This window comes from Sceloporus undulatus, chromosome 3 (genome assembly GCF_019175285.1).
Source record: "Sceloporus undulatus isolate JIND9_A2432 ecotype Alabama chromosome 3, SceUnd_v1.1, whole genome shotgun sequence".
Classification (NCBI taxonomy): Eukaryota; Metazoa; Chordata; class Lepidosauria; order Squamata; family Phrynosomatidae; genus Sceloporus; species Sceloporus undulatus.
Genome location: NC_056524.1, coordinates 274,109,008 through 274,132,656, shown reverse-complemented (window position 1 = coordinate 274,132,656; position 23,649 = coordinate 274,109,008). Strand labels below are relative to the sequence as shown.

Sequence of the window (23,649 nt, the reverse complement as noted above, 5' to 3'; positions counted from 1 at the left end):
TTCTAGGTCCCGCTGCTCCCGGGAGGGGCGCAACTGGCGCATCAGCCGAAGCTGATAACAGGCACTCCGGTGTCGCATCAATCTGAAGAAGCACGTTGAAGCGACAAATCCCAGGAGCAACCTTGAAAGTGTGCGATGCAGTCCTTCAGGGGAAGTGTGACCCCATCATAGAACTGGACAAACTTATCTCCATACCGGATTGGGGTTACCTATAATGATACCTCCGTTTTATTTGGATTCACGCTTAAGTCTATTTCCCCTCCTCCAATCCATTAATGACCTCAGCCAGTCATTCATGTGGGGAGATGCCCTCCTTGGTCACTGAAACACTGCGACATAGAGAGTAAAATTTGGGTGCCATCAGCGTACTGATAACTCCCGTCCCATGTCTTCGGATGATCTCACCCAGCGGTTCATGTAAATGTTAAATAGCATTGGTGACAGTATCACGCCTTAAGGACGCCCAATTTGAGCTCCCTCTTAGCCGAATAACTGTCATCAAGCAACACATCTGGAACTTCCCGAGAGAGAGGGACTGCAATAATTGAGGTTATGCTTTCCTCATCACTTTGTCTGTTTCTGTCTGTGACTCTTTGACGTATGGTTAAAACCCTTCCCTTTGGTGGCTGCTTGTCTTCTGGGCTGGCAGCCCTTCTGAGGTCTGAGCTGAATAAACCATTGGCCTGTAGAGCCCGTCCAAGTGCTTCATCATCTTCCAAGAAGTGGAGTTCACAGATGTGTTTTTGCTCAGTCTACCTGTTTGGTTGTGCTCCTTTTTGTCCTGAGTGATGGTTGGGTTCTTGTGCAGGTGTCTGTCTCATATGTGTAGTGTTTTCGGTATTACTGTGTGACCCAAGCGTAGGTCGGTTTGCAGATGATAGGGCATCCTCTAATTTTCTTTTGGTTCAGGGATCACTGAAGCGGGGAACAGCGCAAATCTTGTAAGAACGGGGATGCATTGTCAAGCCTACTATGGGTTCTTGGTTGAGCTTTTCACTCCTTTTGGCAGATGGAAGTGAATGCTCTGAGTAGGCTGGTCAAGAAGATGAATGAGCTCAATCCTTGCATCTGTTTCACCCACACCTGACGAGCTCCTGGGGGAAATATGGAGAATGTGATATCACGAAAGGTATGGCACGCCCTCAAGACATGGGAGTGCCCACACCATCTGATAGTCTTGATGTAGGAATATTTACTCAGGGACAGAGGCCATGTTAGGACAGAAATGGAGAAACATGGTTCCCAATTGGCAAAGGAGTTAGACAAGGCTGATCCTATCACTCTCCTATTCGTAACTTATATGTAAAACTACTGTACGAAAAGCAGACTTGGACACAGAAGAAGGAGAAAGAAAATAGGGGAAGGAATATCAACAATCTGAGATAGCAGATGACACAAAAATACTAGCAGAAAAACCTGAAAGACCTGGAACAACTACTAATGAGAAATGCCAAAGGCAGGCTTACTGTTGAAATAAAGAAAACAAAAATAATGACTGCAAGGAACGACACAAATTCAACATAGCAATGAAGAGATAGATAGTAAGAGCTCTCATACCTGGGATCAAAATGGCTAGAAATAATACTTTAATGGGCGAAGTTGCCTCTGCATCATTCCTTGGATCCCCCTCTCTTGGGATACAGGGGGAGTGTTCTTGGCACAGGGTCCTTGTAGCCGACCCCCTCTCAATTCCAGCCAAATAAATTCCCCTAACTAGAGTTTTGGCTACAGGCCAAGAGAAAGCCTTCCCCAAAGATATTAGGGCTCTGAAGGTTGTATGGGGAGATACGGTTTTTCAGATATTCTCACTATATAGAAGCAGTGGTCCCCAAATGTGCCCTTAAGGGATTTTGGACTTCAGCTCCAGAATCCCAGAAGATTCAGCAACATGCTGGGCTTTTGGAGCTGACATCCAAATATCTAAAGGGCCAGTTTGTGGACCACTGCTATAGGAGTTTTAAGAAAAGCAGACCACAAATATGAAGTTGAAGTTATGGCCGGCATCCATAGTTTTTTGTAGGTTTTTCAGCTATGTGGCCATGTTTCTAGAGAGTTTATTCCTGACGTTTCCCAGCATCCATGGATCTTCAGGGAATGCCGGCATGGAAGAAAATGGTGTGTGTGTGTGTGTGTGTGTGATAACTAACTAAACACACACAACACACACACATTATACCACAACATACACCAACTCTCCCATGCCAGCATTCTCTAAAGCTGTCAGCCACGAGGCAGGTGAGTGTCAGGAATAAACTCTTTTAGAACATTGGCCCCATAGCCTGAAAAAACCCACAAAAAACTACAGGTCACAAGTTTTAGGAGGCAGGGAAATAATCACAATGGCTTCCTACTCCATTTTTTTAATGCACATGAATGGCTAAAGCCCACGTTTGGAAATGTTACTTTTTTAGCAACTTTTTTTTTTTTTTTTACAACTTCATATAATATAATATGGCTGGTGGTGGTGGCCTGTAGGCGGCCTCTGGAACCATGTCCAAAGAGAACTTTCCCAAGCGGTGCCGATCCGTGGCAGTAGTTCCTTGTATGCAGCCTTTCATGGAAGGCACAGAACTCATAAGAATAGGTCAACAGATATTGAGGAATATGTCAGGTAACTGCATTGCATTGTTCCAATTGTGTTTCTTGAAGGCAAAATTTAGAGCAAGCAATAGTCCTTGCATGATCTCTTAAAAACGCGATTATCCGTCATAATAGACTTTTACCTGCTCAAATGGCAAAAATGCCTCTCTGGTCACAAATGTCCCTCCTGTCCAAAAAATGTAGGGGTTGAATTACGAGGGGTTCCCATTGCTCAGGATCAAAAGGACGGAGCGCAAATCTGGCGCAATGAAGGCCTGCAAAGATGATAAAAAAGGGCTTCTGATAAAGCTGGAAAACGCAATCCCTCTCTCAATTCCCAGGATCTTTCATGTCTGATTGGGAAGCTAAGCAGGGCCAGCTCTGGTTAAGACAATGGGGGACCCTCAATGAATCCCAAGGCAATAACAAGGCTTGGGAGGGCAATAACAAGAATAACAAGAGCACTGGCTGGATTATTCTGTTCTTCCTCCCCATTCAATGTAATGCTGCAGATCAATTGCAAAGGGTCCAATCCTATAAGTTAGTACCATTTAGGGGCATGAGGAAAGATGGGTGAGGCATTAGCTCTTGATCTGAGAGCTTTATTCCAATGGAGCTGTATAGACAGAAGAAGGAAGCCAGCTTGTCGACCTGCCACCATTTGCAAATACAAAATACAGTGCAACTAATGCTGCTGGTGTCATGCACTTCTTGGTATCCTTTACACATGCAGTTGTAATTTTTGGCTAATGTACAAACAGATATACTAGGGCCAAAATACCTGTTTGATTTTGGAAGCTATGCGGGGTCAGCTCTGGTTAATAATAATAATAATAATAATAACAACAACAACAACCAACACCAATTCAATCCACCATCTCACTGCATACTCTGTAGCCTCATTTGCCCATCTCTGATTACCTTAAAGTATTGTTTTAATGGTTAATGTGTTTAATTGATGATTTAGGGGAGGGAGGGAATAATTGGAATATTGGGTATTGTATGCTTTCTTTTAATTGTAAGCCGCCCTGATTGTCTTCTGACAGAGAAGTGGGGTAAAAATAAAGCTTTTATTATTTATTTGTGATTTAATAATAATAATAATAATAATACATTTCTTACCCACCTCTCCCCATGGTTAACAGTTGGATGGGAAACCACCAACGAATCCTAGCAGCTGTAGACTATATTTTGGGCAAGGAACTGGCAAAACCACCTTTGAGTATTCCTTGCTTAAGAAAACCCTATGAAATGAATGGAGTCGCCCTGTGATGACAAGCAACTTGAAGGCGCATAGACACACACAGAGACTCACACTGGTCTAGAGAGCCAATGTGGTTCAGTATTTTGGGCATTGGACCAAGACTCTGGGAAACCAGGGTTCAAATCCTTGTTTAGCCATGGAAACCCATTGGGTAACACTCTCGATCCCAGCGGAAAGCAATGGCAAACCTTCTCTGGACAAATCTTGCCAAGAAAACCCTGGGATAGGCCTTAGGATCACATAAGTCAGAAACAACTTAAAGGCAACAACACACCTTTCTGTTGCAAATTCTCTTAGGAGTTTATTGCACTGGGGCTGATTTCGGCATTAAAGAGAGATTAAAGTGCCTTTAAAGCACCCAGCAAATAAAGCGAAAATGGTGAGTAATTACGCAAAATCACACACAATTGTGCAAATAAAAAGATATTGGAAATGTGTTGTCGCTGAAATCCCAAAAGTAAAAAGATGTGCGTTAATGCTTCTTTGTGGCCGCTTTAATGGCGGGTTTTGTGTGATGTTGTGTGAAATCGTAATTACGCAGCTTTTCCTGGATATTCACGAGATAAACTCCCGATCTCCTTTGTGTGATAAACTCCTGACTTGGATTTCTTACACAATCGAATGCCATTGATGGCATCAGAATAGAAGAGTTGTGTGTTTCTTTCCCCGCAAAGGTAAAGGGAAGCCTAGGACCCTTCAGGCCTTTTTACAGAGAAAGCTTCTATGAAGTGCATAGTATAAATTGCCATAAACTGTAATATTTATACTCCTAGCTTTTAGACTAGACCAGTCTGGAGACATCAGCCTTTTGTACCTTGGGAATGAGAAAACCACGCATCTTCACATCCTTTGCACATTGTCTTGGGATCCCAAATAACAGGACAAACTTGGTGCGCAGGACCTCATGGATCACAGCGTGCGTGAAGGGCATTTTCTTCCGATCTTGATAGCAGATGGTTTGAGAGGGACCCAAAACGCCGTCTATCTCCTTCTGGATTTTTTCTGAGGAAGGGAGGTTTTATTCAGAATGGTGGATTCCTTCCTAATGCCTCAGCTGAGGCTTTTTATTGTGCAACTGATATACATCCGCGCAAGGAATGTTACCAATGCTCTAAAAAATACCCTTTTCCCTCTGTAACTGTCCCATATTTTACTGCCATTTATTTCACGTATTCTGTCTGAATGAAAATCCATTAGGAAAGGAAAACACAACAACTTACTACAGGTTAAGTCTGCCTTATCTGAAATTCTTAGGACCAGACGTGTTTTGGATTTTGGATTTCCACCCACCCTCCCCAGATTTTGGGATGTCTGTCTGTCTACGTAGCGATCTATCAATCTATCGATAAAGGTCCAAAACACATGGCAGAAATAATCCTGTTTGAGACTGCTTTAACTGCCCTGGCTCAGTGCTAGGGAATCCTGGGAATTATAGTTTATTGTGACACCAGAGGTCTCTGACAGACAAGGCTCAATGTCTCACAAAACTACAGTTCCCAGAATTCCCTAGCATTCAGCCAGGGCAGTTAAAGCGGTCTCAAAGTGGAATATTTCTGCAGTGTGTTTTGGATCATCGATAATGGGATATTTTGGAGATGGTAACCATGTATAAACACAAAATTCATTTATGTTTGGTATACATTTTATAAGCAGCCTAAGGTAATTCTATACATAATATTTTAAACACTTTTGTGCGTGAAACAAAGTTTGTGTACTGAGCCATGCGTTAGCAAAAGTGCCACTATCCCAGCCCCCCGGGCAGAGAACTTTTAACCAGTTCCAGAGTTTGTTTTCTGTGGTTCTTCAGGCTCTGTGGCCATGATCCGGGAGAGTTTGTTCCTGAGGTTTCGCCTGCATTTGTGGCTGGCATTCTCTGTATTCATCTGTATTCTCTAAAGATGCCAGCCATAGATGTAAGTGAAACGTCAGGAATAAACTCTTCCAAAACACAGCCATAGCCTGAAAAACCCACAGAGAACTATGGCTGCTGGCCGTGAAAGCCTTGGACTTCACAGTTCCAGAGTTATAGAAATGCAGTTTAATTTGTCAATATTGCAACTGCTGCAGCAGGAATATTTTGCACATAAGAACTAATTTGACTGCTGTGCAGTTGTGGGATTACTGATGGGTTTCCTATGCTCTTCCGCATGAGGTTTAGCCAGTGTCCTTGTTCACACCGTTGCAATTTGTCTCACCTTGAATGTCCGGATGAGTGACCATGAGAAGCAGTGCCCATTGCAGGGAAGTTGCTGTTGTGTCTGTCCCTGCGATGAAGAGGTCAAAAATGCACTGCGCCAGGTTGTCTTCATTATAGGTAGAACTGGGGTCATCCTTGCTCTGTCGTCGATAAAAAGAAAGGGGAGGGAATATATATTTAGAGGTAGTTCCTACTTGTTGTTAATGCTGTAGCTCATACTTCTCCAACCTGCTCCCCTCACAAGCGTTGGGGCCTTTGCTTCTAGGTTCTAGTATGGTTTACTTTGGGATATAAGTTAATTTAAGAGCCTTAAATGGATGGATTGGAGGTGTCATCATGCAATAAATCATCGGAAAACGACCTGCTCTCTCGATCCCTGTCCCTCATGGCTAGCGGCTCAGGGGGGCCCGGCAGTAATTTCTTTACTGCATCGGATTATAAATACATCTATGGGGGAAGGACAATTTCCATCCAGCTTAAAATTGGCCATTGTAAAACCTCTGCTGAAAAAGCCTTCCCTCGACCCCCTGTTGCATAATAATTATCGGCCTGTTTCGCTATTGCCATTTTTGGGGAAGGTGATCGAGAGGGCGGTTGCAATCCAGCTTCAATCGATCCTGGAGGAAACGGAGTATCTTGATCCATTTCAAACCGGCTTTCGGGTGGGCTACGGGGTTGAGACGGCCATGGTCGCCTTGGTCGATGATCTCCGTCTGGGCATTGACAGGGGAAGCGTGTCCCTGTTAGTGCTCTTGGACATCTCAGCGGCTTTCGATACCATAGACCATGGTATCCTTCTGGGGCGCCTGGCAGAGGTGGGAATCGGGGGCACTGCGCTCCAGTGGTTCCGATCCTACCTCTCTGAGAGGTCCCAGATGGTGCAGCTGGGAGACGTGTGCTCCGATGAGAGGCCCCTAACATCTGGGGTCCCTCAAGGGGCCATTCTGTCTCCCATGCTCTTCAACATTTACATGAAACCGCTGGGAAAGATCATCCGGAGACATGGGGCGCGGTGTTATCAGTACGCTGATGACACCCAAATAGTCTTCTCTATGTCCCCGACTGATGCAGTGACCGGGATTGGCATCTCTCCTCTCGTGGTCTGCCTGGAGTCGGTAATGGATTGGATGAGGGAAAACAGACTCAGCCTGAATCCAGAGAAAACGGAAGTACTAGTGATAGGTTCCCCTGGCCCAGGGATGGCGGTGGTTCCACCTGTTCTGAACGGGGTCACGCTCCCCGTGAAGGACTCTGTACGTAGTTTGGGGGTGCTCCTTGACTCGTCGCTCCATCTTACATCTCAGGTGGACGCGACAGTCAGGAGTGCTTGTTATCAGCTTCGGCGGATACGCCAACTGCGTCCCTACCTGGACCGGAGGAACCTTGAAACGGTTGTACATGCTCTGGTAACCTCTCGTTTGGATTTCTGCAACGCGCTCTACATGGGGCAACCCTTGTACCATTCCCGGAAGCTACAATTAGTGCAGAACATGGCAGCACGACTGGTCACTGGCACGTCCAGGGCCAGTCACATAACACCGGTGCTCAAAGATCTCCATTGGCTGCCTATTCGCTTCCGGGCGCAATACAAGGTGTTGGTTATTACCTATAAAGCCCTAAATGGCTTGGGCCCAGGGTATCTAGAGGACCGCCTCTCCCCATATATTCCGCCCCGCACACTCAGATCATCTGGACAGCTGCGTTTAAGCGTGCCAGAGGCAAGGTTAATATCTACATCAAAGAAGGCCTTTACCATCTTGGCCCCTAACCTCTGGAACTCGCTACCAGTCGAGCTCCGTGCTGTCGCCTCCTTAGCCCAATTCAGGAAAGGATTGAAGACCCTACTATTTGAGCAGGCATTCTCCTAACACCTACCCCGACTATGCTTTGATCCTCCCCCTGCCAGTGTGGCCGCTGGCAGAATTGTGTTTTTAATCTGTATTAATTATGTATTATGTATTGTATTGATGTTGTACACCGCCCTGGTATTTGATAGGGCGGTATATAAATAAACATTTTATTATTATTTATATTATTATTATCATGCGATAAATATCACCAAATCCACATTTCCAGACCTAATAGTGGTTTCAAAGCCATGTGTAACACTGTATATACTCAACTATAAGTCTGGCACATGGCCCCTCTCCTCTCTCTGAATGGCTTCAGCAAATCTATTCAAGTGGGAACCAGGGTCATTTGAACCGGTTTAAAAGGTAGTGGGAACCAGGCCATAGACTCTTTTTACTCCACTCCAGAGAATCACCATGAAGCATGGATCAGACCAATGTTCACCCAGCAAAACAGGCCAGTGTGGGAACGGGATGGGAACGTTTCTTTCCCTCCATGCAGACATGGCCAAAGGGTGAGAGGATTCTGTTAGTAGCTCTGCTAATGGTACTCTTCCATCCCATGGACAGTTCTAACTACTCCTTGGATGGGAAAGATTCATCTGCAAAGCAGAGCAGCAGACACTTACTTTCTCCATTTGAAGGAGGTAGTAATCGATGACGTCTTGAGGCTCATGCAGGTTCTGATGCTCCTTATGTCTTTCCACCTCCTTCTTTGCGTATGAAAGCATAACATTCATGGCAGCCATGGCCTTCTTGTGAGGCCCTGGAAGATGTTTCATGACACAGGGGAAAATCTCATACAGCTATAGGAAAGCAAAGCAAAGCAAATCCTGTCAGTACTACAAGGAGTTTCTGTTGGCATGGTGTTCTATGTACTACATTGTCCATTTCCCAATGGAGGTCACATTCAGAGTTCCCAGCCCCTCAAGAAACTTTTGCCAAAAGTTCCCACAAATTGTGGGAACTGTTTTTGGTTCCCAACACAACATATACTGCATACCTTTTGGGAAACTGTGAAAGGGTTTCAGAACCTGCACAGCTTTGCGATAAGAGCCAACACTCCGTCTTTTTACTACACACAGAAAACTGCGTACCTTCTTGGGGGGGACCCACTCGCTTACATTGGTTTTTGGTATGCGCTTGGGAAAAGTGCACAACATGCAAAAAGAAATTGCTCGCTATACCCAAACACAAACAGCGTGATGAAGGGTTTGATATTGGGTCGGTGTGAAAGTTGAACAACCCAAATGTTATGCAGCAGGACAAAACACTTGGGCTGACCCAAATTCGGTTAAATAGGAACTTCCGTTATGGTCTGGGGCAGGGCTGGGCACCTTGGGGCTTTCACAGTCCCTCACCTCTGTCCATGATGACCAGGGCTGATGGGAGCTGCAATCCAACAACATCTCGAGGGATGCGTTTTCTCCACTTCTGGTCAAAGGGCACCTTGTTCAGGCGAGTACTGAATTGACAGAAGGGCATTTGGGCCTCATTCCCACCATTGGATCACAATTCAGTTTGAACCGGTTCAAATGACCCTGGTTCCCACTTAAATCGAATCACTGAAGTGATTTGATGAGGGGTGCCATGTGCCAGACTCATTTAACCCACGTCTTTTTGACATTAATTTTTTTTCCATGTCTTTTTGGATAAATCAATTCTGCGCAAGTGTGAACCGGATGTGTATCTGAATCGATTTAAATTTGCCCTTCGGCCGGCAGGAGCAGGTCCATTTTGAACCGATTCATGCATGAATGTGAGCCACAAGTGGATTCTTTTAGAGGGGGAAAGTGTAATCGGGACAAATGTAGTGGGAACCACGCTCCGCTGTTGAATCGATCCATCGATTAGGATCGCACACCAATTTATCTGTAAGTGGGAATAAATCCACCTGACTCATACGGAACAAAGAAGGCTACTCACACCATGGAAGAAGCTGCCTCCAAATTCTAAACTAATTCGAATGGCTTCTATCAGTTCCAAAAATTCTTTGTCTTCAATGGAAAACTGGGATCCAAAAGCCACGGTACATATCATATTGCAGACTGAATTTGTAATAGGCAGCGAAGGATCAAACGGCTTCCCTGAAAATAAAATCACTTGCCTTTATATTCAGGTTAATTCTGTGTCTACCATTAATGGTAAAAGCAAGATACCAAGCTGGGACTAAATAGAGGAAAATGCAAGGGGTTTGACCTTTAAAATGCTCTGGGACTTCTTGGTACACATGGCTACATCTCTTGGACTATGACTATGAAAATGCAATGGAAGTAGAGATAAAATGAATACTCCGATATTTTCTTATCCTTGACAAGAAAGGATGTCTCAACACAATGAGATGCTACAAGACAGGCACAGTATAGAAATAAACAATGAAAAGAGTGTCCCAAAATAATCTGCCAGAATCCGACTTGACCTGTTCTGTTACATATCTTTGCGTACAATTAACTAAGTACCAGAAGCACCAAGAAACCCAGTTCTGAATTGTGAAGGTCCATAACAGGACCCCAGGAGCAGTGCCCAATGCGCATTGGTGTCCAGTGTTTATTGGGACCGATTGCAATGTCCATTGGAACAGAAGCAAAGTGCATTGTCTGTGTATCGGTCTCCTATTGGGGCCGAATGCACATCAGACATTTTGCCAGCTCCGCTACATTAGTACAGTTGGCCTTCCACATTTGTGGCTTTGATTATTTATGGGTTTGATTAATATGTTCTCTCTAGGAATCTCTAAATCCTCCAACGCAATTCTGCCAGAAGTTGACCATAGAGTTGTGCTGGAGAACCTAGAAGCCCCTAGAGAAAACACGACTGGCAATCTCTGAAGATGCCAAAGCCACAGATGCTGGCGAAATGTCAGGAATAAAATATTCTAGAATGTGGCCACGGAGCCCGAAAAACCCACAAAAACCAATGGATACCAGCCATGAAAGCCTTAGACTTCTCTAGGCATTTGTAGGTCCCCCTGTCTGTGTATACTTCTCTTTGTGAATACTTGCTTTACTTCTCCTACCTTTCTCTCTGCACTTACTCAATCCCTCTGGCTGCTTTCTCTCTCTATTTCTGGATTTTTCATTCCTTCATCAGTTCTGTCTCTGGCAGGTTTCTCTTCTCCCTCTTTCTCAGCTTTCATTCAAAGTTTTCCGGTTCTCATGGCTGCCAGAGAATCCCAGACCTCATTCTCACTTACAAAAAAAGTGGTTTGCAATCCAAATCGATGGATCAATTTGACAGCGGAGTGTGGTTCCCGCTACATTTGCCTGTCAAATAACCCATTTGTGGTTCACATTCACAAATGAATCAGTTCTAAATGGACCTGCTCCAGCCAGCTGAAGGGCATATTTAAATCAATTCTGATCCACATCTGGTTCATATTTGTGCGGAATCTGTTTATCCAAAAAGACACGGGGAAAAAAAGCATCAAAAAGACACGGGTTAAATAGGTCTAGCATGTGACCCCCTTCTCTGAATGGCATCAGAGAATCGATTCAAGTGGGAACCAGGGTCATTTGAACCAGTTCAAACCGATTTGCAATCCGGTTTAAAAGGTAGTGGGAATCAGGCCCCAGAGACTGCTGTGAAATCGCACCAATTCTTGCAACCAGTGCAAAATCTCATGAGAGGTCAAGACTAGCACAAAAAATCTCAAGATACCTTGCAAGAGCTTGGGACCTACATAAAATCTTGCAAGACAGGTTTACTAAAATTCTTTTGACATCTCACAACTAGCACTAAATTTTTGTGAGATCCTGCAAAACCTTAATCCCTGGTGATAGTTATGGTGAGATTGAACAGAAACTTCTTTGGCATCATGGAACATCTCAAGGTGTTATGCTGCATCAGGAACACAGGGCTAGATTAATTTAGGTATTCGGTGAATAATAAAAAGCAGATAGGCCATACAACTATTTCTCCGAATTAGGAAGGCATTATAGCATGACCTCCTAGTATTACAAACCTTTTGTCTTTGTGAAAACCTCTACCATCCGGTGGGCCTCCTCTTCCACTTGGTGCTCCATGCCTTTCTTCCCTAGTCCCAGTTTCCGCAGAGTAACTACACCAAACCGTCTCTGCTGCTTCCAGGTGTGGCCATTTGAAAATACAATCCCTGGAATTAATCAGGGACCAATAAGAAAACATTGTTCAATATGTAATTAATATTATTTTTTTAAAAAACAAAAATAGATTGCTAGCATAGAGAGGAATCCACATACTTCATGCCAATGAAGTTTGCAATCTAAACATTTCCAGGTTGATGCAGAATCAATCTGTGTATTATAGATTGTCTTCCATAGTAAAGACTGATATACACTTTAGAAATCACCTAAGAAGCAAGACTTAAACACAGCGAGCTCAGCTTTGGCTGATATGCCAGCTGCAGCCCTACTTAGAGTGAGAAGGCCTAAAGACGGTAGTACACATGCTAGGAACCTCAAGGCTGGACTCCTTTTGCAAGGTGCTGTATGTTGGGTTACCCCTGAATCAAGTTTGGAAACATCCATTACCATAGTTCAAAATACGGCAGCAGACTGGTTAATGGGACGTCCAGGAGTGATGATATCACACCAATATTAAAATTACTCTGCTGGCTGCCAGTTAGTTTCTGGGCAAGGTACAAAATGTTGCTTACTACCTTTGAGGCTCTACATGCTTTGGGTTCAGGTTACCTTCAAGATCGCCTCCTCCCATGCAATCTGTCCCACACTCTTAGGTCCTCTGGCGGACATTTACTCCGGTCAGCCAGGACTAGGTTGGCCACTGTCGGCCAGAGGACATTTTCTTCAGCCGCCCCCAAATTGTGGAATGACCTGCCGGAAGAGATTCGACGGCTAACAATGAATTTAAAACAGCATTAAAGGCTAATTAATCTCTTCTGGCCGGCCTATCCAGATGGTTTTTAAATTGTGAATTTTACACTATGGATTGATTGTTTTAGGAGATTATCGCATTAGCTTCGCTGCCGGGATAGACCAGGGATGTAGCTTTCTTAGGCGGATCTTATTGCATTCACCCAACGCCGGAAAGTAGGCGGCCCATATGCAACCCAGGCTTCTATGGGCTTGTCCCCACATCTTTTCAAGAATGGGAAAATCCTGTTCTTGAAAAGCTGCAAGAGAAGCCCAGATTGCATGTGGGCTGCATACTGCCCAGCAATGGTTGAATGTGATAAGATCCGCCTTAAGAAAGTTACATCCCAGGTCTATCCTGGCAGCAAAGCTAATGTGATAATTTCCTGAATGTGGACTGGTTTTATTTGTTCTTTTAAACTGATGCGTGTTTTTAACTAATGTGTGTTTCAAAGTGATGTTTTGTATTGCAAGTTGTATGTTAATTTGTTGATAAAAAGTAGTAACAATTGTTGTTGTTGTTGTTATAATTTCCATTATCATTATCATTCTTTTAGCACCAACACAGCTGCAGTCAAAAGGGAGAACTGAAAAGCAGCAGGGAGGTATAAATGAAAATTTAAGGAATCTGACCCTTCCCAAAAGAAACCACTGAGGCCTGAACATGCTCAGCTGTCATGGGATGGTGATGTAAAAACAAAAGAAAGAAGGAAGGAAGGAAGGAAGGAAGGAAGGAAGGAAGGAAGGAAGGAAGGACAAACCAATAATACACAATTAGACCACTTCAATCCCACTCCATTATCTTGTTTCTTGAACCCCTCATATAGTATCACTGAAAACCACCAAAATACCTTGGTCTACATGGCTTACCTCTTTTTCTAACTACTGCTTGAAGGTACGGAGACACCGGTCGCTCAGCGAATTCCTCAAAGTGGTCAATCATGCCTTCTTTCACTGCTTGGTATCCAGACAGCACCACCGCAGGATAATGCCCTACCCAGATTGTGTAAACGTTGCCGTATTGCTTTGCCATCTGCCATTGGGGTCAAAGTGGAGAAGAGAAGCATAATACTCAGACAATCCAAGTTATTTCTATAATTATTTTTATGCAAACTTCAGTATCTCTCCTCATTCTGACACTTTTATCTAGGGTTGAGGGTTGCATGAAACCTCCAGAGAAGAGGTCTCCAATCCAGAGAATATTGCCACTGTAAACCCACTGCGCACACACTGTCTGTGCCACTCTCTGCCCCAACGAAGAAGGCTTGAGAGTCCTTCCTTGCAGGGCAGAAGCTTCTCCTTTTGCACCTGGTCTCCTTGGGAAAACAACCAGGCAGCTGGCTGAGCAAAAACCGAGGAGCTTCATGCCCACACTGGCCTTTGCAACAAAGCCAGGGCTTCTCTGATGCCGCTCATCCAGCTGCACAGTTGCTGCTTTGATGGTAACCAGATGCAAAAGGAGCAGCGACCAAGTAGCCAGATGAGGAATGACCAAGAAGCTGCAAGGCTGGCACAGGCAAGAGGTTTCTCAGTCACTGTTCAACAAGCTGCTTGGTTGCTGCTCCCAAGGTGGCTGGATGCAAAGGGAGCAGCCACCACGGTCGGTTGTTTTAAATGTACAGTAGAACAGTTAAATGTCAGGAAATAGGAGTTGGGGGCAATAGGGGTGTCACCCAAGAGGAAAGGGGGCGGCAACCCAAAAAACTTTGAGGGCCACTGTCCTGAGTCATTCCGTCTTCCAGCCTTCCTTCTGAATCTCCTTCCGCCATTTCCCCTGCTCTGCCTTTACTTGGAACCAGAACAATGGAAGCAATGAGTAACGGCAGCCTTTCTGACTATTATATATCCTGACCACAAGGGAGATGAGCTAGTCAATGCACTCCTTTGCTGCCATAAATCTCATTGTGCACTTCAGCAATTCCTGCTTTCAGAGCAGTCCGGCCAGAGAGAGGAGAAGGAGAGGAGCTACTTGGCAGCCATTTTGAGACCGTGTGCTTGAGACTGTGTGCTCATTGCTGAAGGGGTGGAGCTTCTGTGAGTCACATCTGTGAGTCACAAGGGGGCGGAGCTAGCAGATTAGCTTTATATACCAACTTCCAGAGCCTTCCAGAGCAGTCGGCCAGAGAGAGGAGAAGGAGAGGAGCTGCTTGGCAGCCATTTTGAGACCGTGTGCTTGAGACCGTGTGCTCGTTGCTGAAGGGGAGGAGCTTCTGTGAGTCACATCTGTGAGTCACAAGGGGGCGGAGCTAGCAGACTAGCTTTATATACCAACTTCCAGAGCCGCGCGCTGTTAGTTTTAGTTTTCTTCAACTCATCAACTCTACTCAAGTGGCATCAGGTTAGAATCAGATATTGAAATAGAACCTTGCCTTTAAGTATCAGATAGCAGCCAGTACATTCCTTTAAAGAAGTATTCCCAGTAGATTGACTGTTATAGTCATCTTTGCAGTATGGACAACGAGGGATCTGCTGTAGTCACCTGCAACTCTTGTGGGATGTTTCTCTTCTTGCCCACAGAAGTCGAGAACTTCACATGCACCAAGTGCAAGTTGGTAGCACTCTTGGAGGAGAAAGTGCAGCAGCTGGAGTCCAGAGTAGCTACACTTCAGCATATTAGGGAACAAGAGGATTTCCTGGACACAATAGAACTAACCATCTTGGATGAGTACCATGCAGAGGAAGATGCTGGGGTGGAAGAGGTCACTTGCCATACACAGGAGGCAGACAGCTGGAGGAATGTCACAAAGAGAAGTAAGCCAAGAAGGAATTGTTCGGGGAGCTTGCAGCTAGAGAATCGATTCGAAGCTCTTTCCCTTATCAAGGAGGATGAAGAAGAGCAGCATGGACAGACTTCAGGGACAGAGCAGGGGAGCCTGAGAGTCCCACCCGAGGGAACAGTCGCTGCTAAGCCTCGGAGGAGGCGTGTGGTCGTAGTGGGGGACTCCTTGCTGAGGGGTACAGAAGCAGTGATTTGTAGGCCTGACAAGATGTCTCGAGAGGTGTGTTGTCTTCCAGGTGCAAAGATCCGTGATGTGACAGAGAGGCTGACAAGACTGGTCAAGCCTTCTGACCAATACCCCTTCCTTTTGGTCCACGTGGGAACTAATGATACTGCAAGACACAGCCTTCAGAACATCAAAAGGGATTACGAGGCGCTTGGTAGGAAGCTGAAAGGAATGGATGTACAGGTTGTCATCTCGTCTCTTCTGCCAGTTGAAGGGCATGGTCCAGGAAGGGAGAGGAAAATCGCGGATGTGAACAACTGGCTTCGCAGATGGTGCCGCCGAGAAGGATTTGGATTCTTCGATCATGGGCTGCGGTTCCATGAGGAGGGACTTCTTGCAACAGACGGGTTGCATCTCACGCCAGTTGGAAGAAATGTTTTTGCCAACAGTCTCAAGAACTTGATCAGGAGAGCTGTAAACTGAGTTCCGAGGGGAAGGGAGGCAATATTAAGGAAGGCGAAAGGGATGGCGAAAATAGTCAAACTGACATAGAGGAAACAAGAAAAAAAGTGCAAGGACCCAACAGTGGGAAGCAAAAAAACTTGCACTGGCAGCAAGTAAAAGGGAACTATGGTCTGCGATGTCTCTACACTAATGCACAGAGCATGGGAAATAAGCAAGATGAACTCGAACTCCTAGTACAACAAAGCAAATATGATATAATAGGCATCACTGAAACCTGGTGGGATGAGTCTCATGATTGGAATGTGGAAATAGAGGGGTATAACCTTTTAAAGAGAAATAGGCCAAACAAGAAAGGAGGAGGAATAGCACTATATGTCAGAGATATTTACACCAGTGAAGAGATCCAGGACATCAATCATGGAAGCCAGGAGGAGAGCATCTGGATAAGAATCAAAGGGGAGAGAAACAACAAGGATGTTACGGTGGGAGTCTACTACAGACCCCCGAGTCAGACAGAGGAATTGGATGATATCTTTCTAGAACAGATGACCACACAGTCAGAAAAGAGAGATGTAGTAGTGATGGGCGACTTCAACTATCCTGATATTTGCTGGAAGTCAAACTCAGCAAAATCCTCAAGGCCTAGCAAATTCCTCACTTGCCTGGAAGACAATTTCATGGTCCAAAAGGTGGAAGAGGCAACAAGGGGGTCAGCTATTTTAGATCTGATCCTAACCAACAAGGATGACTTGGTTAATGGGATGCAAGTGGTGAGATCATTAGGTGGAAGTGACCATGTTCTCCTGGAGTTTGTAATACAGTGGAAAGGAGAAGCCAGGCAGAGTCAGACACACATCCTAGACTTTAGGAGAGCGGATTTCAGTAAACTTAGAGAAGTATTGAGGGTGATTCCATGGTCAGAAATACTAAAAGATAAAGGAGTTCAGGACGGATGGGACTTTCTCAAAAGGGAGATACTGAAGGCACAATTTCAAACAGTTCCAGTGAGAAAGAAAAACGGGAGAAGTCTCAAGAAACCAGGATGGATGACTAAGGAACTTTCAACTGAGCTGAGTTTGAAACGGAAGATGTATAAGAAATGGAAAAAGGGGGAAATCACAAAAAAGGAATTCAAAGAAATAGCAGGCATTTGTGGGGTAAAGTCAGAAAAGCTAAAGCACAGAATGAACTCAGGCTTACTAGAGAGGTTAAGAACAATAAAAAGGGCTTTTTTGGATATGTCCGCAGCAAAAGGAAGAAGAAGGAAACGGTAGGTTCACTGCGTGGAGAAGATGGCAAAATGCTAACAGAAGACAGAGAAAAGGCAGAATTCCTCAAGACCTTCTTTGCCTCCGTCTTCTCAGAAAAGGAAAAGGGGCTCAACCTGAGGATAATGGAGCAGAGGACAGAATAGGGGAATTTCAGCACAGAATAAGTAAAGAGATAGTACAGGAACACCTTGTTAATCTAAATGAATTTAAGTCTCCAGGACCAGATGAACTAAAAGAACTGGCAAATGTCATATCGGAGCCATTGGCAATAATAGTCTTTGAGGACTCCTGGAGAACAGGAGAGATCCCAGCAGACTGGAGGAGGGCAAACGTTGTCCCCATCTTCAAAAAGGGGAAGAAAGAGGATCCCAACAATTATCGTCCAGTTAGTCTGACATCAATCCCAGGAAAGATTCTGGAGCAGATCCTTAAAGAGAGAGTCTGTGAACATCTAGAAGGCAATGCCATCATCACAAAAAGTCAACATGGGTTTCAGAGAAACAAGTCATGCCAGACAAACCTAATCTCTTTCTTTGATAAAATTACCATTTTGGTAGATGAAGGGAATGCTGTGGATATAGTATATCTTGATTTCAGTAAGGCCTTTGACAAAGTTCCCCATGACATTCTTGCAAACAAGCTGGTAAAATGTGGGCTAGACAAAGGAACTGTTAAATGGATCTGTAATTGGTTGACCGGCCGAACCCAAAGGGTGCTCAACAATGGCTCCTTTTCATCCTGGAGAGAAGTGACCAGTGGGGTCCCACAGGGCTCTGTCCTGGGCCCAGTGCTATTCAACATCTTTATCAATGACCTGGATGACAGAATTGGAAGCATACTTATCAAATTTGCAGATGACACCAAATTAGGGGGAATAGCTAATACTCCAGAGGACAGGATCAAGATTCAAAATGACCTGAATAGACTAGAAAGCTGGGCCAAAGCTAACAAAATGAAATTCAACACGGAGAAATGTAAGGTATTGCACTTAGGGCGGAAAAATAAAATGCACAGATATAGGATTGGTGACACCTGGCTGAATGAAAGTACGTGTGAAAGGGATCTAGGAGTCCAAGTAGACCACAAGTTGCACATGAGTCAACAGTGTGATGCGGCAGCTAAAAAGGCCAATGCTATTTTAGGCTGCATCAATAGAAGTATAGTGTCTAGATCAAGAGAAGTAATAGTGCCACTGTATTCTGCTCTGGTCAGGCCCCACCTAGAATACTGTGTCCAGTTCTGGGCACCACAATGCAGAAAGGACATTGAGAAACTGGAGCGTGTCCAAAGGAGGGCGACAAAAATGGTGAAAGGTCTGGAAACCATTCCCTATGAAGAACGACTTAAGGAGCTGGGGATGTTTAGCCTGGAGAAAAGAAGGTTAAGAGGTGATATGATCACCCTGTTTAAATATTTGAAGGGATGTAATATTGAGGAGGGAGCAAGCTTGTTTTCTGCTGCTCCAGAGAACAGGACCCGGAACAATGGATGCAAGCTGCAGGAAAAGAGATTCCACCTGAACATTAGGAGGAACTTCCTGACAGTTAGGGCTGTTCGACAGTGGAATGCACTCCTTCCTCGGAGGGTGATAGAGTCTCCTTCCTTGGAGGTCTTTAAACAGAGGCTGGATGGCCATCTGTCAGGGATGCTTTGATTTGGATTTCCTGCATGGCAGGGGGTTGGACTGGATGGCCCTTGGGGTCTCTTCCAACTCTATGATTCTATGATTCTATGATTCTATGATTCTATGATTCCTATGTGTGCAGTTTATTACCTTGGATGGCTCCTCTTCTCTGGATCTTGTTACTGGTGGTATACTATCTGTGGTTTTTTTGTGGGTTTTTCAGTCTCTGTGGCCATGTTCTAGAAGATTTTCTTCCTGACGTTTCGCCAGCATCTGTGTTCTGTGTCTGGCATCTTCAGAGAATGCCTGCCTGGAAAAAGTGGGTCTATATATCCCTTCCTCCTATTTTCAGTCCTCCTACTTCTATGTCCAAGCCTGCTTTCCTTACAATACATTCTGCATATACTGTAAGTTGAACAGGGAAGGTGAAAGGATGCAGCCTTGTCTGAGCCCTTTGCCAATTGGGAACCATTTGGTTTCTCCATCTTCTGTTCTGAGAATAGCCTCATGTCCTCAGGATGGATTCCTCCTCAGGACTATCAGATGCTATTTTAAGAGCTATATAGATTGTAAGCCTGAGGGCAGGGAAATGTCTAATTAACAAGTTTTAAGCTGCTCTGATAGCCTTTTGGCTCAAGAGCGGGGTATAAATAATAATTATTGTTGTTGTTGTTGTTATTATTATTATTATTATTATTATCATCTACAAGGTGGTATATGAAATATAGATGAATTTCATGTTTAGACCTGGATCTCAACTCCAGGATATTATGTATATGCAAATATGCTTAGCCGCCTTGAGTCCCTGTACTGGGAGGAAGGCGGGATATAAATAAACATAATAATAATAATAATAATAATAATAATAATAATAATAATAATTTCCAAAATTCAAAAAAATCTGTTATCCAAAACACTTCTGATCCCAACCATTTCAGATAAGGGGGACTCAACCTGTAAAAGCTATTCTACTCTTAAGGACACTGGACACCTCCTAGTTAACCTTAGAATTACGTTGCATTTTCTCTTAGTCCTGCAGATGTAACCACCGAGGAGAAGTGGGCACAGTTCGACTTGCAAACCAGATGTGGCCCTGTACCCCACTTTTGTGGCTCCTGAATCCCCTCCCAGCCCCTCAAAACACCCCAACCAATGTTTTTAAAACAACGATAAGCTTTGGGGGCAATTTACTATTCAAAACCATCCAGAAAGTCCCCTCCCCAACTTGGGAAAATAGGTGAAAAAATGGCACCCCGCACAACAAGCGTCCCAGAGCCCTGTACTATTCTCAACATCTCCCTTTTCTCTGGAGTTTCTTTCAAAGAAAGAAAATGGAGGTATTTGGGCTTGCTGTCCGGTGGGCATTTGCTGGCCTCCATGCAGTTGTCCACTTCTACCATACAGAGGATCATCCAAAATACTTTTATATACCCCTAACCCAAACTCCCTTGGAGTATAGAGGAATCTCCTTCCTTGGAGGCCTTTAAACAGAGGCTGGATGGCCATCTGTCAATGGGGATGCTTTGATTTAGATTTTCTGCATGGCAGAATAGGGTTGGACTAGGTGGCCCTTGTGGTCTCTTCCAACTCTAGGATTCTAGGATTCTAATCATCAAGAAAGAATTGTCAATATGTTATATTAAAGACTGACACAATATTTTATTAAAATAATTGGCTCCTGCATTGTATTCCCTGTCGCCATGGATGGCTGTGAGAGCTGGACAGTTAAGGAGGAGGATAGGAGGGAAATCAACTCTTTGGAGATGTGGGGCTGGAGAAGAGTGCCAAGGATCCCATGGATGGCCAAAAAGACCAACAAATGAGTCCTGGAGCAGATCAAGCCAGAAATCTCCCTAGAAGCCAGGATGACAAAATTCAAGTTGCCGTACTTAGGACACATCATGAGAAGGCATGAATCATTGGGAAAAACAGTAATGCTAGGAAAGGCAGAGGGAAGTAGAAAGAGAGGAAGGCCGCATGCCAGGTGGATGGACTCTACGAAGGAGGTCACTATGGGTTTTATGGGGTTTCAGGTATTAAACAGAGCAGGGGAGGACAGAGGAGTTCTTGGAGATGTCTCATCCGCTGGGCTGCCATGGGCTGAGATCGACTCCAGGGCAGTTAAAAACAACAACAAAAACAACACCATGCTGACAACTGAATTCTACCCTTTTTTCCTAAATAAATTAATGTACAGCAGTTAGATTCAGAGCCTGTTGTGACACGACTACGGTCTCCATTTTAACCTGTCTTGTTTACCAACAAGTATGTTTTGGACAAAGTTGAGAAGAGTTAAATTCCAGCTCCCAGAAGCCATCAGCCAACATGACTGATGGATTTTGGGAGCTAGTCCAAGGCAATGGCAAAAGCCCTCTGAACAAATCTTGCCAAGAAAACCCCATGACAGGTTCGGCTTAGGGTTGCCATAAATCAGGAATGACCTGAAGGCACACAGCAATGAAGTCCAAACTGAATTTTCCAAGCTCTTGTTTTGGATCTAATGGCCTAGATTCTCAAATCAATAAAGGGCATGCATTCCATTGGCTGACAGTGATCAAACTGATGTAACTCTCTCATTGGCATCTGTTGTTTTCTTTTCTTGGGCAATAGGCAACAATAGAATTGTCCAACATTCAAGCGATAGCTCTGTGCATTGTTCAAATATTGAACAGCTACCTGCAATGCTTCACTGTGATTATTCTCCTCCAAAGGGAATGCCGTTGTTGTAATAATAGGATCCAAAATGACACCACACGCATTCGTTTGTATCCACTAAGATTCAGCAGGAATCTAAGGAGGCATAATTCGAAGGCGTCTCCTCCACTGGACTGTGTTGGCCGTGGCCAAAACTATTTTCTTGCTACACCTGCTATTCCACTACAGTATCTGCATTTCCCTTGGAAGAAATACTGTAGGTTGGTCAAATGGAAGACTCTACAAGGCTTACAAGTTTAACCAAAAAACCCCAGAAGGCCATGTATGTTTGCAAGTGAAAGAAACACAGTCCGTCCTTTTGTATCATGGACCCACATTCCCACCTTCCCTGGTGCAAAGTTTCTGGTTTGTAAAAATCTAGTTTTAAATAGCAAATGGGTGACTGTTCAAGTAAGGCTCCAATCAATCATAAGAACATCCATCTCCTCCAACATTTAATAAATGGAAACATCACTGTGAGCTCAAGATGGGGAAAAGTTATTACAGGCATTATCTCCCTTATCTGGAATACTCCAAAATCATCCAAATGGGTGGCTGAGATAGTGACGCCTTTTGTTACCCCAAGATCCATCTTCCTGTCACCCCTCTCCTTTCTATTAGTATGAAAAGGATGTTTGAGGCCTGTAACTATGAATGTGTCTCCAGTGCGAGGAAACAGCCACATCATTTAAGGGACCATTTTAGGGGATCTGGAAGGCTCAACATGGAGAGGTGCAAGACCATGGAGCCAAGAAGAGATTGATCAGGATCAGGATCTCCATCATCCCTTCACCAGTGGGTGCAAATTTGGGTGATAATCCTCTTGCTTAAAAGTAAAGGAAGAGATCCGATATATCATCCGTCTCGAAAGCTTTGAAAAGGCAGTCCAGACGTATCTCTTCCGGCAGCCCTTCCCAGCTTCACTTTCCAACAAACCCCTTTCAATTTTAACTAATGATTTAGCAACCGCCCGCTGCCTCTGCCTTGCTTTTACTAATTGTTTCAACAATTGTTAATCATTTATTTGTATTTTATTGTGGGTGAAAAGGTTGGGAGGATTTGGGATATAATGGACAATGAGACATCTATAGTATGCTTATTGTATTTTATGGATGTTTCATTGTTGGCCACTTTGATCTTTTTGGAGAAGTGGGATACAAATTATTATTATTATTATTATTATTATTATTATTATTATTATTATTATTACTTCCCCAGGGAAGCAATATTCTATTGTCTAGAAACAATTGCATTGATTGTCCCATCGTTCCCACATTCTTGTCCCATTCTTCCCTCCTGGAAAATCCACTCTTAATTTCAAATTCTGCCCCAAGATAGGTTTTGCAATCCAAATAGGCCTGCTTAGGCACTACCAATTCCATCTGTCTTGAGGTCAGACAAACCCTTTTTGTCCATATCACGCATGATTCCTTGCCTTGCTGGCCAGGCAATGAACCCCATACAGCTTGCTGGGCTACTTCCACTTCATGGTATCCCCGGATTGGAGCTTGGCTTCCGGAAGTGGTATAGTACTGCCCTCTGAAACCCTCAACTGAGTGTTTACTACCACCTTCTGTATCATTTGCTCTTAGTTGTGCTCATGAGAGAGTGCCCTTGAGTGAATGGTGACTTCCTTCCAATTAAATAAAATTGAATTGAACCTTACACTCTGGAATTCTGTCTTCAGAACCAGTATATACAGGCTAGATCCTTACTTCAGTTATCAAGCCCTTTAGCTGCTTCCAATAGGACTAATACAATTTCCCCGTTGCAAATTAATTCTGGGTGCCCTCCCAGGACCCTGGCATTTGGGTAAAACTTTACTTTCTGGTACTTCAGTGTACACAGACTTTGCTTCATGCAGACAATTATTTAAAATATTGCATATAAAGGCACATATATAAGGTGA

At 44.2% G+C, this 23,649-nt stretch overlaps 1 pseudogene; it reads right to left on the bottom strand.

Annotated features, from left to right (window-relative positions):
- Nucleotides 1-2,699: 2,699 nt before the first annotated feature.
- LOC121926006 overlaps nt 2,700-23,649 on the bottom strand; it is a 33,565-nt pseudogene continuing 12,615 nt past the window's right edge.